Source organism: Phyllostomus hastatus, unplaced genomic scaffold (genome assembly GCF_019186645.2).
Source record: "Phyllostomus hastatus isolate PE091 unplaced genomic scaffold, TTU_PhHast_1.1 phas_scaffold_1066, whole genome shotgun sequence".
Classification (NCBI taxonomy): Eukaryota; Metazoa; Chordata; class Mammalia; order Chiroptera; family Phyllostomidae; genus Phyllostomus; species Phyllostomus hastatus.
Window position 1 is genome coordinate 26,545,532 of NW_025334004.1, and position 15,812 is coordinate 26,561,343.

General features: G+C 45.8%; 1 non-coding gene across 1 annotated transcript; it reads right to left on the bottom strand.

Moving 5' to 3' along the window:
* Nucleotides 1-14,529: 14,529 nt before the first annotated feature.
* On the bottom strand, nucleotides 14,530-14,751 carry LOC123829164. Its single transcript, XR_006787553.1, has one exon. It is a non-coding gene; the product is annotated as a small nucleolar RNA U3 (small nucleolar RNA).
* Between the last annotated feature and the right edge of the window lie 1,061 nt (nucleotides 14,752-15,812).

The window sequence follows — 15,812 nt, forward strand, 5'->3', positions numbered from 1 at the left end:
TTCCAGTGGATTCTTCCCTACCAGCCCTCAGAGACATAGCGCTTCTCGAGCCTGGAGGTGAAGGAAGCCAAGATGCCCCTTTCCTTGCAGCTTGGGAACGAGATGAATCATTGCACCACGTGCAAACCCGTGGAATACTCCCGCCCGGGAGCCGAGGGCGGGTCAGCCTGTGCACCAAGAGTCGGCCGTTGTTCCTCAGTGAGTCACATTCTCAAAGCGGAGGGTTTCCCCCTCCCCCAGCTGGTAACGTGTGTTCTCTGAGCTGTGGTTTCCTACCAAGAAAACATGAGACATCAGTTCTGCATGGGTGAGAGCTTCTGAAGGGCTGGGGTTTTACCTTTTCATCTTCGTGTACCCAAGATCTAGAACCTGGAACAGGGGAATGCTCACATGCGCAGGCACACTCACACGCACACACAATGGTTACCAACTGATTGTGTAACCGCAATGGCACACACGATGGACCAAATGAATGGATGTCAGTAAGTCGTAAAGAACTTGACCCCCTTGAACCCTGTAAATAACATTTAGTATGCAAAGGGCCGCAATGTGTTAAATCAGGGCTTGTTGCCCCTGTTTCTTATTGACGGTTAAGGAATGATGTTCTTTATTATCTCAAACATCCTAGCTCTTGCTATTACATTGGTACCCCCCCCCCACCAGTTTCTCACACATCTGTTTGAACCTCAGCGAGACAGTGGTCCCCGTAAGTCCAGCCACAGTCCCAATGAGCGTGTCTTGTGGAATCTTTAGTTCAGGTTCAGCAAACAAAGGTCATGGCTATTTTCTTATTCCCCTTGAACTATCAACAGGTCCAGCAGATCCGAGGCTTTCCAACAGCCTTGGCAGACACCGGCGGAATATTCTAGACGGTCCTAGTCTTACTTTTCCCTTTGTGGCTAGAAATGACCTTTTCATCGTTCAGCACAGCTTCTGAAAATGTTAGGAATGTCAGAAGCAAAGGACACACGTGGGAGTGAAGAGGAGATAGGGTGGACCCCACCGTTCGGCGAGTGGATGAGATGCTGAAGTCAGATCTTCCCACATTACATCGTACTTTGTGGGCCTCGAGCTAGACAAACGCAATGCGAAGAACCCTGCCCCTGCCTGTGTAATTTATTCCTGTTTAGTTAACACAAACATTGCTCTTCCAAATTTCCAGGTTAATCTTCAATTTCATAATTACATTAGTAATTAGTGTGAATTAGCATGATTAATTGAGAATAATTAACACAGAGAGAATTATTTATTCAGGAATTTAAAATATTATAGTGTTCTACATAAATAATCTAAAGATGTTGGCTGGACCTGAAATATCACTGACTTTAGAAATCATTCATTTGGCTGGCATAGCTCAGTGGATTGAGCTCGGGCTGAGAACCAAAGTGTCGCAGGTTCGATTCCCAGTCAGGGCACATGCCTGGGTTGTAGGCCGTGGCCCCCAGCAACCGCACATTGATGTTTCTCTCTCTCTCTCTTTCTCCCTCCCTTCCCTCTCTTCCCTCTCTAAAAATAAATAAATAAAATCTTTAAAAAAAAGAAATTATTCACCTTGGCTATCTTAAAACTTGTATCTTTTATTCCTTTAGGAATAGACAAAAGGAAATTATTTCCAAGCATTATTTTGTCATTCTAAATTTATATTTCTTTCCTAGATCATAGGCTAATTATTAGTGATTAAAGTAATAGCTAAAACTATGACCATTAAAATATATAGAAATAGCAAATATTGTCTTAATTATCTCGAGGAAATGCGATTCAAGAGGGATCTTCATTAGGGCACACCTGGGGTGTAACTCACAGGTTTGGGTGGGAACGGGACGCAGGCTGTAAATCACGTTAATGACAATAGAGTGAACTATTCAATCTCCTTTATTCAAGGTTTTACATGCCCCAAATCAAATATAACTTATTTAGTCTTTCTCAAGATATTTTCTTCAGCTTGGCTGTGAAAACCCTAGTTTCTTAACATGACTCCTGTCTAAAGGGGTAGCCTCAAACTTAGCATGTCAGCATGTTCTAGAATGGCAGTCAGCCACCTTGAACCCTATGCAAAGGGCCCATTCCCCTTTTTTGGTCCACTTGAGATTGTGGGAGCGGGGTACTGCAGGGACCAAACGCTAAGGCTGATGGATGCTTTTCTGGCCAGGAAAATGAAGGGGCCACTTCCTGATTTAGTCCATAAAAATAGGTGAGCATCCTGGAGAATAATGCTGGAAACCAAAAGCACGTCACGGAGATTACAGAGAAAAACCCCAGAGCAGTGAGAGCCTTGTCTTTCAGCGCGAAAGGCTGGTCAGGTGGGCGAGGAGAGCGAGGATGTAGGGAAGGTACCAGCTGGGGCCTCCTCCCCTGTCCGTCCTTGACATACGCAGTGAACTGGGAGCCATTGAAAGCTGGGTACGTTCAAGCAAGTGATGTCAGGATAGCCAGTCCAGGCTCCTAGACCTTCCAGATCCCCACGGAGGCAGCCAAGCGCCAGGTCCCAGGGACCAGAAGCCTTCAGTCTCCATTTCCAGCATGTCCGCCATGATGGGTGGTGAAGGGGAAAGTTGAGTTAGGGAGATGATAGTTCGGGGTTGTTACAGTTGCTTCTGATGAGGGAATCGCTTGGGTGTGGGACCCAGGTTTTAGATCCTAGCTTTACTATATATATATATTAGCTGGGTGCCTTAACCTCCTTCAGTGTGAGTTTATCATCTCTACACTGGGGGTGATAATAGCACCTAACTCATAGAGTTGTTCTCAGAATAAAAATAATAATAGCCAATAATTACTGAGCATTTACTGTGTCTGCTGTTGTGCTAATCTCCTGATATTTGTTGTCTGTCTTTTTTCTTGACACACCTCATTATTGGATTATTGGTCCAATGACCCCTGCTGTTATTTAGTTATTATTTAAAATAACGCAGTAGGCACCTGTGAGTGCACTACCCAGAGTTAAAACTAGGACTTTGACAATAACATGTATTTAATTAGATGGTTCCTCCACCCCCTCCCAAACCACCTCTGTTATCTGTTATCTGTCTTAGTATTAATATTATTCTTATTTTATAGATGAGGGAACTAGAGCTTAGTAAGATTGATTAAATGAAATTCAGCGCGTATCTCGGGTTCGTCTTCCATCTTCCGTTCCAAGAACCGAAGCGGGGGATGGAGGTCGAGGAGAATTGCGTTCTGGCCCCTGGATGGGGACACCTTGATTGTAAGCGCAGGTGTACGTCTGCCATGTGACACCCTGGGAGATCGACCATCAGGACATGTGGCGGCCTGATTAATTCTTCTCTTGGGGGTAGACGTCGCCGGAGATTAGACACCCTGCGCCCCAAGAACCCAGGCGGTACTGGACAGTACAGCGCTGTTCTCTCCCTCCCCTCGGCTCAGATGCGAGTGCAACTGGTACAGACGCAAAACCAAGAGTATCGCTCTTAATTTTTAAGTTCTTTTCATCGCTTAATTAGGTTGAGATCTTGAATAACCACTTCCGCAGAAACACTGGGTGAAAAAAAAAAGAGAGATGACTTCTACAAATTGTTTTAAACAAATAAATTACAGAATGCTATGCTTCCCAGGATGTTATTTTTGCCATTAATTTTGCTCCGTGGGCTGACCCCGGCAATGAGAATGGAAAAAGTGTGACTCGTGAAGGTGTTTGGTCTCACATTTTAAAGGGAAGTATTGTAACCATTCTCCGGATTAGCGTGTAGGTAGGAACGTTCATTGACAAAGGAGATTCGGGACACCGAGAAGATGATATTTTCTTATAGGATCCAGCCAGATGATGTGTAAGGGTCTCAGATGTGTAGCTTCTATTAACGTTAACAAGACCTGTGCTGTTAAAATCCCTTCCTGACGCTTCGCAGATACCTCGGGAAGTCTGAAGACAGTGCCAAAGGGTCATCAAAACACCTGCCTCCCTGCGATACGCTTGTCACCAGGTAAAATAAAATGCATGTGTGTTTGCTTCCTCTCCTCTGAAATGTAAAGTAATTATGACTATACAAAAAACCTTTTACCATAACTAATTAACTATGAGCTCCTCATAAACTATGTGTCGACAGCTCCGTATGTCTAATTATCTTTTTTTCGCTTCAGAATTGTGATGTTGAATAATGAAGAAAACATTACCTGATGAAGTCTTTTCTTTTATGATGGTATCTCAGGAGACAGAGGAGACACAAAGGCTTAAATGCCATCTTCAATTACATCTTGGCCTTGGCAAGCTTTCAGCTACTTTTGATTTGCATGGAAGCCACATTAGTTTTTAAAGCTTACAGGAGGGAGGGAGGGAGGGAGGGAGGAAGGCAGGAAGGCAGGAAGGAAGGCAGGAAAGAAGGAAGGAAGGAAGGAAGGAAGGAAGGAGGGAAGGAAGGAAGGAAGGAAGGAAGGAAGGAAGGAAGGAAGGAAGGGGAAAAGAGAGATTGTAATAATTATAAAATGATCTCTATAGCTGTTTCAGCACTGTTAATCCTAGGCATGAAAACCCTTTTCATGCATTGAAAGCCAGGCCACAGCTGTTTAGCTCCAGCCCACTCTGTTGGGCATTGTGGCTTGGGTTTTGCCAATTCCATTAAAATGTCTCTTTGCTCCCTGCTCCATAATGAACCACTCTCAGTAATGCAAACCAGGCAAGCATGAACCTATATGACAGAAACAGGAAGGTGGGTAGTTTTCTTCGGCAGTTTTTAACTTTTGAAAGCGATGGCTCCCATCCATACCTGCAGGCACGTATGTGGAGGACCAGACACGCCAGAGAGGGCCTTTTCAGTCCTCGCCTCTTCCCAAGCTGGTGCTCCCCTTCCAAATATTCCTGCGTCTCTATCAGAGCTCAGGAGAATAATTCAATAGGGCTGGCTGTTAAGCAGCGCTGTCCTTGCACATGAAGCCAACCCAGTGTTCGGACACTCCCTGCAAGGCCCGTGGAAGTCTAGGTGAGTGGCCAGAGGGAGGGACTGGGGGGGTACTTGGGTATTACTGGAGCGCCGCCAGGGCCTGGGCTTCCTCTCCCAGGGGTCTGTTTGTCTGATGTTTTCACGGCTGCACAGTTCAGTCGGAGTCTTCGAACGTGGCGCTTCCAAAACTATGATATAAACATGAATCGCCTGGGGTCCTCTTAGAGCTGAGATGGGGCCCAAGCATCTGCATTTTTATCACGCTTCCCGAGGATGCTGCTGTTGCTGGTCCGTGGACCAGACTTTGAGTAGAGAGGCTTCCACTCCCCCAAGGCAGCCCCAGGGGTTCCTCCCTCAAAATGAATCCTTTCACTCCTCAGGCCTCCTCTGAAATCTGGGAGCACGGCCACCACGCTGGGTTTGGATCGTGGCACTTTGGTAGCATTGGTCTCCGGGATGGATACATGATTCCTGGGTGGAAGGCTTATTGTCCCCAGTAGATCCTGAGCTCAGCGTCCGGCTTCCTGTGCATCTGACCGCAGCAGCCCTGAGGACTAAGGGCACAGAGGCCGTGGTAATGACCCATGGAACAGAGTAGGCGGGGTGGGACTGAGTCAGCTATGATTGCTTACACCATACTGAGAACACGTATCTTTCCAAACAGGATTCACAGGCCGTGTGAGAACTGATGCGAGATTTTCTATTTTAGAATGTTTGGAGCAGGGACGATCCTCAAATAAACAATCCAGTTCCAGCATTCGATCTCGGACCTTGCCCACCACCCCACCCCCAAACTAACTCATGAACCCCGTCCTCAAACCAACAAGCCAAAACGGGGAGGAACGTGCAAGCAGCAACTGCGTCGTTATCCTCCCTTCCCAGAAGCCCTCTCCTGACGGCCCGCCATGGCCTGCCCTACCTCTGACCTTGGCAAGTGTTTGGAAACACCAAGAAAAATGAAAAAAAAAATCTTTTATTCACTGAAAGAAAATGGAGAACCTCTTGTTTTGAAAACTTAAATGTTTAAGAAAGCCTTATTTATTATCTTTTTCCCCCTGGTTCATCTTCTAGCCAAATGGGTTGAATTTAGATGCCTCTCCTCCAACTTAAAAAAAATAAACAACAGGCATTTTTTCCCCCTGCTATCACACTCCATCCCCATATAGTGGCCTACAACCTCCCTACCTCTTTTTTTTGTTGTTGTTTGGCCCACCCCAGTCCTGCCACACACAGTGGGTTCGGTGCAAACCCAACTTCTCAATCCAAGTTCCCTCCTCGCTGCGCCAGCCTGAGGAATGTCCCTCTTTCCAGAAATGACGGCGGTGCCATCACACGCGGGTATATTTGGCCGTTAGCTGTGTAGTGTCCCATGCCCTATTTTCCTTTGTGTCTCAGCCTGCTCTTTGAATACTTCATTGTTAGTTAACTTCTGACCTATGTGCACCTCATCAAAAGGTGCCAGATTAAAACTCAACAGAGAAAGCCACGGCCCCTTCGTGTCCAGCCAGCGAGGAGGACAGACGCATAGATCTCGGGTTCCATTCAGCCGTTCCGCAGCTAAGTTTTCGGAACGGTGGAGTGACTGATTAACAACCCAAACAAGGTGAGATATTGCACACAATTGAATAGAATGCATGCTAGTTCACCATCCGCGCCCCCTCTCCTGTAACGTACCGTCCTTGTGACATCCCTCGGAAGCCTATGGGGAAGGGTAATATGTCAGGCAAAGCATTTAATTAGCAAACTCACTTTGACAGTGTTTCGAGCCAGTACGTGGGGAACACGTTATGGAGTGGAATGATATAACATTTAACCGTGACACGTCGAACACACTCTTGGAGCGCGCTCCTAAAAATACCGAAGGGGAACAATGATTCCAACGCCGAACAACAGGGGATCCATTTATGGCTTCCTTAGCCAAATCAGCAATCTGGAAGAGATACCTCTTAAATTTCCACTGAAAGCTTGACAGAGAGTAAGACAGCCTGACCTCCGTGGTTAATAAATTCCATAAGTAGGGAGCAAACATTAAAAATGCCCCGTAGCTCAATGTCTTCGGCCAAAAAAAGAACTAATCCAATTGACGGAGAACAAAGAAAACGACCGCGGATGTATGGTTCCAGAATGTCTCTGAGGTATTCAAAACCAAGTCAATTTAAGGACTTGTAAGTTAATAACGAGGACTTTGCACATAATCCTGTGCTTTACAGGTAGCCAGTGAAGGTTTTTTACAACCAGAGTAATGTGATTTTCATGCTTGGTGTCAGTCAGAATGTCAGTTGCCGAGTTCCAGAGCGAGAGAAGTTCCTCGATAAGTCCATTAGGGGGGCCCCTTGGAATGCCAGCATGGGGGTATGGCGCGGACCCCTAGGGAGACGGGAGGTCACAAACAGGTGGCGGGAGCTGGGAACGGAGGACCGCAGCCCTGGGGAAGGCAGGTCCACAGGGCTTTTAAAAGCGTATTTAGTAAATAATTAAATGGGAAGCCCAACAGATATGTCAGGATCAAAGGTCAAGTGCAAATTCACAATAGAAATCTTGGGAGTTCACAACCTTCAAAGCCACAGTTCTGGGCAATTTACGGATTTGCAGTGATGGTGGGAACCCAGACATAATAAGGGTTTCCTCTTGGTGTGATTTATCATCAGCTTTTAATAGTTAGGCAGAGAATATCCAGAGGTTAGGTGGTGAGAGAGTTGAATTTAAGTTTCAAAAGGGTAAAGATGACTACTTTTTAAATACACACTACATAATGTTAGATGAATATTTTAAATGCATTGATTGGATTCCTTTTTTAAAAAAAAATGGTCCGAGAGCTCTGTGTCTGCCTGTGCATTCATTTTCCAGTGCAAATATTGTATGTAATAAGATCTTTATAGATTTTATATTGACTTATACTTAGAAAAATAAAATAAGAAAGGCAAAAAAAGCCATTAGTTGAACACCTAACATTAATCACAGTACTAGTATTCAGCACACACTCTTTCCTTCCCGTTCCAATACTACAAGGTAGAGAGTATTCGCTGCAAATACGAAGCAGGAAGTACAAGCTCAGGGAATAGATTATGCTGCTTTGCTCCCGACCCCTCAAAATCCATCCACACGCCAGCAGCATCAGCAGCATTTGGGAACGGATCAGAAATGCAGGATCTCGGGCCTCACTCCAGACGCACTGCATCAGAACCTGCCTTCATCAGTGCCTAGAGGGTTATGACATGTCGCATGAGTGAGTTCTCCAAGAGAAGCTGGGGAAGAAGGCAGACCAGGGAGGCCCCAGCTCAGGGCTGGCCCACCGTCCCTGCCGTACAAACGAGCTGCAGCAGGAGAGCCCCTGCCCCAGAGAGTGGGTACGTGTCGGTGCCTGGGGAAGTGTCACACGGTGAAAAATGAAGCAATGCACGTGGTCGGCTGGCTCTGGCAGGGAGCGCAGGAACTCACGGGCTCTCCAAAGGCGTCACCCCACAAAAACTGGTGGAGCCACAACCATCTGTGACAAGACGGAGGTTTAAGACGGCAGGCTCTGGAGCCAGCCCGCCCGGATATCACAGCAGACCGGCTTCATAAGCTTGGGCGGCTCACCTAACGTCCTCATCCCTCACCCTCTTCATCTGTAAAATGGGTGTGCGGCTGGAGTTGTCTCGCTCAGCGGATGCCATCATCATTTACCATGTTGTCCTAGGGGCTCTGGTCAGCATGATCAGCCCTAATGATGAAATGAGCTCTGGTCTGCAGGGGCGGGTGCAGAGAGTGAGGTGGTTCTCACCTCAGGAGTGCAGGAATAAGCAATCTAAACCTGCCCCCTCCCCCATAAAACATCGGGATGGGCTGGATACAGACTTAAAAAATGCTCTGTGTACTGCAGAGTAGAGTTCCTAAGAATGGAAAAGCTTCAGTTCTCAGAACTGAAGAAGAAACTGAGTAACCCAGTGAGCTATGCTTTGACTGCCCTTCTAGAAGTCATTGACCTCAGCAACCCCCAGGACTGTCTAAGAGATGGGACCTTGGGCCGATGGGGATAAGAATTTAGAGCTGAAACCCCCTCCGTGAAGCTGAGACAGGTAAAGGCGGATTAGGAAAACTCATTCACCAGCACACAGACACAGACTGAGGAACTAGTCTGCTTTTTTGGATGGAAAGAGAGAGAGCTTTGGATACACATTTCAAAAATATCGTTCTAGCTACAGAGTGGAGGAGAGCAACGTGGACGTAGGAGTTAAGAAATTCAACGTCCAAGCGAGACATTCCGGTGGCTTCCACTACGGCAGAGGCAGCGGAGCCAGCCCATGAGGCTGGCGGCGTGCGGATTCTGGGTCCCAAGTCGTCCTCAGAAGTAGAGAACAGAACTTAGCAAGGATCTTATGAAGTGATTCAAAAAAAGGAAAAAGAAAAGAAAATGAAACGGATCAATGGCACGGGCCAGGCTTCCGGAGATCAGGCCAGCAGAGGCCAGTAGTGGGATCCAGGCGGCAGAGGATTTTAGCAAAGTCAGTGCAGCTCAACCCAGGTCAGGAGAAGAATCTAAAGAGGGACCCTCATATTTTGGAGGATACCGATCATGACCATCCTTGCAAAAGACAGAGCTCCGGAGTAACCCAGGGTAAGGGGGGTGATCTCTGGCCTCACATCTAGAACTGAGACTTAGAAGAAATTTCTGGAAGAAACCGAGAATCGCACCAGAAGTTCCGTGTCACTGACTCAAAATTGTTTCAGGCCAGGAGACCAGGCTAGTCTAGCATCTCACACATCCCGTAGGACTGAAAGACACAAGGGGCCCACAACCCAGTCTGCTACTCAATGTGTGGTCCGGGGACCAGCAGCATCGGCTCCCCTGGAGGCCCCACCCCCGGCCTCAGGGGCCAGGGTCTGTATTTCCCCATGGTCCCCAGGAATCCCTGCACACGCTGGAGCTTGGGAGGCACCGCTTTGAAGACTGCATCATCTGAGCTACCTGTGATCAAGGATAAATGAGATACATGTTTGGAAACGGAGTGGGTGAGGGTAGTTTTGAAGTAGTCCAGTTCTTCTCAGGCAACCCAAAAGTAGAAGAGACTCGGCCACATCCAGGCCAACAGAGCGAGGTGCATCAGCATCCTCCTGCAAGTCAAACTGGGTAAGTGCAACAAAACGGGTCCCCCCTGAAGTGAAGGGGAATGAGATGGAAGAGACACAACACTGAGAAGCAACTAAGAGTTGTAATTTCTGGTTTCTTTCCACTGCCAGTTAAGTGACGTCAGCCTCTAGCTTGCAATGCAACCTGAAAATGTTTCCAAGTACAATTATTTCAGATTTAAATTCATAGCTATGGGATTTTTGTACCGAAGCAACAATTCCCCCTGTCAGTGTATTAACATCCTATATTACTCTGATGTCACGCTTTAGGGTTTCTTCCACCCATGATGCAATTAGAATGATTACATGGCCTCCCTAAAGTCCACTAGCAGTGTTACCGTCTCTCTGTTCAGTGAACAGATGAGCACCTACTATGTGCCTGGGCCGGACACTGGAGATACAACAGTGAACACACGCAACAAGCTCCCTGCTCTCACAGAAACTCGCGTCTATGGAATTGAACACCATCATCACATTTCTAGCCACTTTCCCAAGGATGATTAACATGTAGACTCCGGCTCATTTTTGTAGTAGCACTACCTGTGACCGGACCTTTGCGTTTGTGCGTGTGCGTGTGCTGTTGTTTTGCTGTAATGGATCGGAAACCTCTTCTGGGCTATCTTTTTTAGAATATTTTCTTCAGCTGCAAAATAGTTTCTGTAGTGAAAACCTCGAGAGTCCTAAGGGATGGCAATTGAGCCTATAAATATGTAAAATCTTCATTGAACTAATAGACCTGCTTTGAGGTTTTTCGGGGTTTTGTTTTTGTTTTTTGGCTTGTTAAATAGACAGATTTGGCAAGTTCTCTAAAACTCTACCACTTAGGTGGTCACTTGGGGGGGAACGCGAGCCCTGAGGAACACAGCACATGTATCTGCAGTCTCTGTGTTTCTGGAGAGCCCCGCCGAGTCTCCAAAGGCTGCAAAGATGACTTGTCCACCACACGTCAGCTGCAGCAGCTACGGGTGAAGGCTGTGGCTTCTCTTCCGCTCCTACACAGGCAGATTCCCATCGGAGCCAGGGGACAAGGCAGGCGGAAATGTAACCCTCTCCCGGCCCACTCCATCGCCACTCTGGCCTGGCCTGGCCTGGCCTGGCATCCCTCCCTTCCCCACCACTGGTCACATGCACTGTTGGGTACTTAGCCACCTGTATGTTAGAGTCCTTATCTAAAAACAAGTACAACAAAACCTGGCCCCTTAGCCAAAAGGCAGATACGACCTTGAACACTGTGCCTAGGGAGGTAAGACAATGAAACAAGGTGCTAATTATCACTGGATTAACCTGTGCAGAAGATAGAAAAGATGTATCTTTTGTATTTTACCTGTGTCTTCTCCCTACCCCCCCGTCCCCACTGTGTTTACATTAACTCAATCATCTGCGCCACGAAAAGGAGACTGCCTGCAGACGGTCTCCTTGTATTCTCAGCCCCAGGGGCCCAGAAACCAGCAGCGATGAGCTCAATTTTGCTGGGACTCCAGAGGTCACGCGGTTGGGAGACGAGAATTCATTTCGAGCGTACTGGGATAATGTGAGACCTTCTTCAAACACCTCACTTCTGCCCGAAGCTGCACCCCACTCATGTCTGCCCGAGCTGACTCCTGCCGTCCTTCATTTCCTAGTTTCCAAGCATCTCCAGGACTGTCCTTTCCTCCCCGGAACTGCACTTGGATTCACCCTCTTCCTCCCCATCCTCAGGACCACACAGCCCTGGTCCAGACCCGGGTTCTCTCTTCAGCGCTTTACAGCACGAGCCTTCTAGCTGGCCTGCTGGGGCCCACTTGTAGCCACACTTCGCCTCCCACGAGGGTGATCTTCTGTAAAGGCCACTCTTTTCTACCTCTTATTGGCTCAAAAATTCTAAATGAATGGCAGCCCTGCGGAGTTTAATTTAGCCCTTATGTGTTTGAGAACGCACAGACCATAGAATCGGAGAGACCTGGGTTTGAATCCCATCTCCACCGATAGCTTATTTACAAGCTCTCCAACTTCCCTGATCTTTGTTTGTTGGGGTTTTTTTTTTTTTGCTTTTCTAAAATATGATTTTATATATGTATGTATATATATCATAAAATTAGTCATTTTAATCATTTCAAATGGCTTTCATTTACATTCACAATGTTCTTCAAACACCACCACTATTTCCAAAGTTTCTCTTCCTCCTACACAGAAACTCGACCCATTGAGTGGTAGCTCGTTCTGCAAGCGCACCATCCTCCTTTCGTGTGCTCACCAGCTCAGAAGCTCTCTGAGTCTTACTGTTCCCGTGTGTTTACCGCGCCCTGCCTCCAGCCACCCTCCCTTCCCCAGAGACGTGGGCACGGGCCTGAGGGGGGGGGTGGGGAGTGAGGCTGCAAGTTCCAGTCTTCTAATCATGGCTTAGAGCTTCTGGCGCTAGCCCCCATCCCGAAGCTACCTAGGCGCCCCCCACCCCGAGTCACTGCATTCGAGCAAACTCAGGTGAGATCCAAAGAGGCTTGTTGCGAATAACAAAAGACACTACTGTCTCTCGGGAGATTATAAGGGCTCCGTTGCTCGGTGCCAGGAACTGGGTCCAAGACCCAATATTCCTAATTATGACAAAGCAAACATCACCACTGTCTTTTTCCAAAACGTTTTCATCACCCCAAACAGAAACTCTACTCATTAAGCAGTATCTCCTCGTTCCTGTCTCCCGCCAACCTACCATCTACTTTCTGTCCCTATAAATTTACCTATTCTCTATAATTCCTCTAAGTGGAATAATATAATACTTGTCCTTTGGTTGTCTGGCTTATTTCACCTGGCCTGCCGTTTGCAAGATTCATCTATGTCGAACCTCCAAGCAGAACTTCATCTATTTTTAGTGTCTGTGTATACCACATTCTGTTCATTCATCTTGTCGATGTAGGAAACATCCGAACCGCTAGAGAAGTTTTATGAGTTTATTTGAGCCAAACTGATAACATGCAGGGAAGCAAGGTCTCAAATGCCCCAGAGAATGAATTTTGCAGTTTCTTTTACACATTCGGAATTGAGGAAGGAACCTAAGGGAGACTGCGTACCAGGCAGAGAAACCTCTGCGATTAGATTACAGGAGCGCTCACGAATGATGGGCTCTTGTGAGGGTGGTTATCCTTCCACGGGGACTGGAAGAAGAGGCATCTCAAAGGCCTTGACATGCAAAAACAACGGACAGGGCAACGATAATCTTTTTCTAGTGAAGTTGTATGCCTGAGGTGTGACTAGTCGCAAGGCCTGCCCAGTTAGGAAATTATGATCAGATCACCCCGTGAGGTTACTTTTCATTAGATTTATGACAGCACCTCTTTTGCATCCACAGTCTGCAGATGGATACTTGGACTGTTTTTATCTTCTGGCTATGATGCTGCAATACAAGGTTAAGTCTGCTGCAATGCAAGTATCTGTCCAAGTCCTTTTTCAATTCTTTTGGATACATACCCGGGAGTGCAATTGCTGTTTCACGTGGTGATTTGTTTAACTTTTTGAAGAACTGCCGAACTCTTTTCCACAGTGGCTGCACCATTTTACTTTTCACTCAAGCAATACCCAAAGGTTCCCATTTCTCCATAGTCTTCCAACACTATTTTTTTCTTTTCCTTTCTTTCCTTTCTTTAGTGACAGCCATTGTAGTAGGTGAAGAGAGGTATCTCATTGTGGTTTCGATTTGCATTTCTCTACTGACCGAGTGAGCAGCTTCATGTAGTTATTGGGCATTTATGTATATTCTTTGGAGAAATGTCTACTCAAGTTCTTTGCCCATTTTGAAAATTGGATTGTTTGATTTTGCTTGTTGGTTTTGTTGTTGTTGTTGATGATGGTATCCTTTGTTGTATCAAAGGTTCCAATCCTGATGAATTCTAATTTAGCTATTTTTTTCTTTTGTTGTTTGTGCTTTTAGGTCATACTATTGCCAAATTCAAGGTCATGAAGATTAACCCCTATGTTGTTTTTCTAGCAGTTTACGGCTTTAGTTCTTATATAGGTGAGTCATTCATTTTGAGTTAAATTTTGTATATGGTGTGAGGGAGGGGCCTAACTTCTTTCTTTTGCATGTGGAAACCCAGGTACACATTACTGTTTGTTAAGGAAAACTGATCTTTCACCATTGAATGGATTCGGCACCCTTGTCAAAAGTCAGTTGGCCATATACGTCCGGGTTTATTCTAGACTCTTCATTCCAATCCACTGGCTCACATGTTTGTCCTTGTGCAAGTAGCACATTGCTTTGATTTCTGCAGATTTGTGGTCAAGCTTCCAGTCAGGAGATGGGAGTGCTCTGACTTCGTTTCTCTTCAAGGACATTTTAGTTATTTTCAGCCCCTTGCAATTCCATATGAATTTGAGGTCTGCAACAACAACAACAACAAAAAGTCTTAGAAATTTGATAGAAAGTGCATTGAACCTGTTGCTCACTTTATGGAATACTGCTGTCTTAACAAGTTTAAGTCTTCCACTGCTGAGTATGGATGTCTGACCATTTATTTAGGTCTTCTTCTTCTTCTTCTTCTTCTTCTTCTTTTAGAAAACCACTCAGATGGTGTTCTCTCCCTCTTACTTCCTCCAAGGAGAAAGACGAATGATCATCAATGGCCAATGGCAAATGGCAGTTACCAAAGCAACACCAAGAACCAGCTTCGCGCTCAGGAGAGAACACGCCATCTCCTCCTCATGATTGTGGGTGCTCTTCACGTTCAGAGAAGCTTCTCTAGTAACAAACCATAGAAACGATCCCTGGAAGTATAGTCTTTATTTAGGTCTTCTCTAATTTCTTTCAATAATGTTCTATAGTTTTCATTGTACAAGTCTTTCACCTCCTTGGTTAAATTTATCCCTAGATACTTGGTTCTTTTAGATGGAAATGGAACTTTTTTCTTGATTTCCTTTTTAGATTCTTCATTGCAGGTATATGGTGACATAGATGATTTTTGTGTATTGATCTTACATCTTGCAACTTTAATCAATTTATTTATTAGCTCTAGTAGCTTTCATATGGATTCTTTGGGGATTTCTTTTATATAGGATCTTGTTGTCTGTGAAGGGTCTACTTTTTCCTTTCTAAGTTGGATGCCTTTTATTTCTTTCTGTTTTCTAATTTTTTTCTGGCTAGAACTTCCAGTACAATTTTAAATAGCTGCGGTAAAAGTGAGCGTTCTTGTTTTGTTCCTGATAATTTATGTTTAAAGTACTTATTAAATGGATGAGATCAGTGCCCTCGTAAGATGAGACAAGAGAGAGCGTGTTCCTCTCTGCCCCTCTCTTCCTGCCGTGTGAGGACATCATAAAACAGCTGCCTACAAATCAAGATGAAGCTCTTACCAGAAGCCAGCCATGCTGGCATGGCCCTGGGGAGTCCTGATCTTGGACTTCACAGCCTCCAAAACAGTGAGAAATAAATGTCTGCTGTTTAAGCCACCCCATCAATGGTATTTTTTTAAAGCCCAACTCCAAGCCAGAGTACCATAAATTCTAACACTAAAGGCTTATTTACCTTAGTTTCTGTTGCCACAACATGTCTAACTTTCAACGAAAAGGCACGCCACAAACAAGGAAACACATCACAGCTTAAAGAGACAAAGCAGGCATCAGATATGAAATATCTGACTCGGATATGAAATAGATGTTAGATTATCAGAAAGGGAACTGAAAATAACTGTGACTAATATGTCCATGGTTCTAAATGAGAGAGTAGACCACATGTGAAAATAGATGGGAGAGGCAAGCAGAGGAGATTTTCTCGGGGGGGGGGGGGAGTTATTTCATGCAATACACTAATGGTGGGCATGGGGCACTGAGCTTGTGTGGAAACCC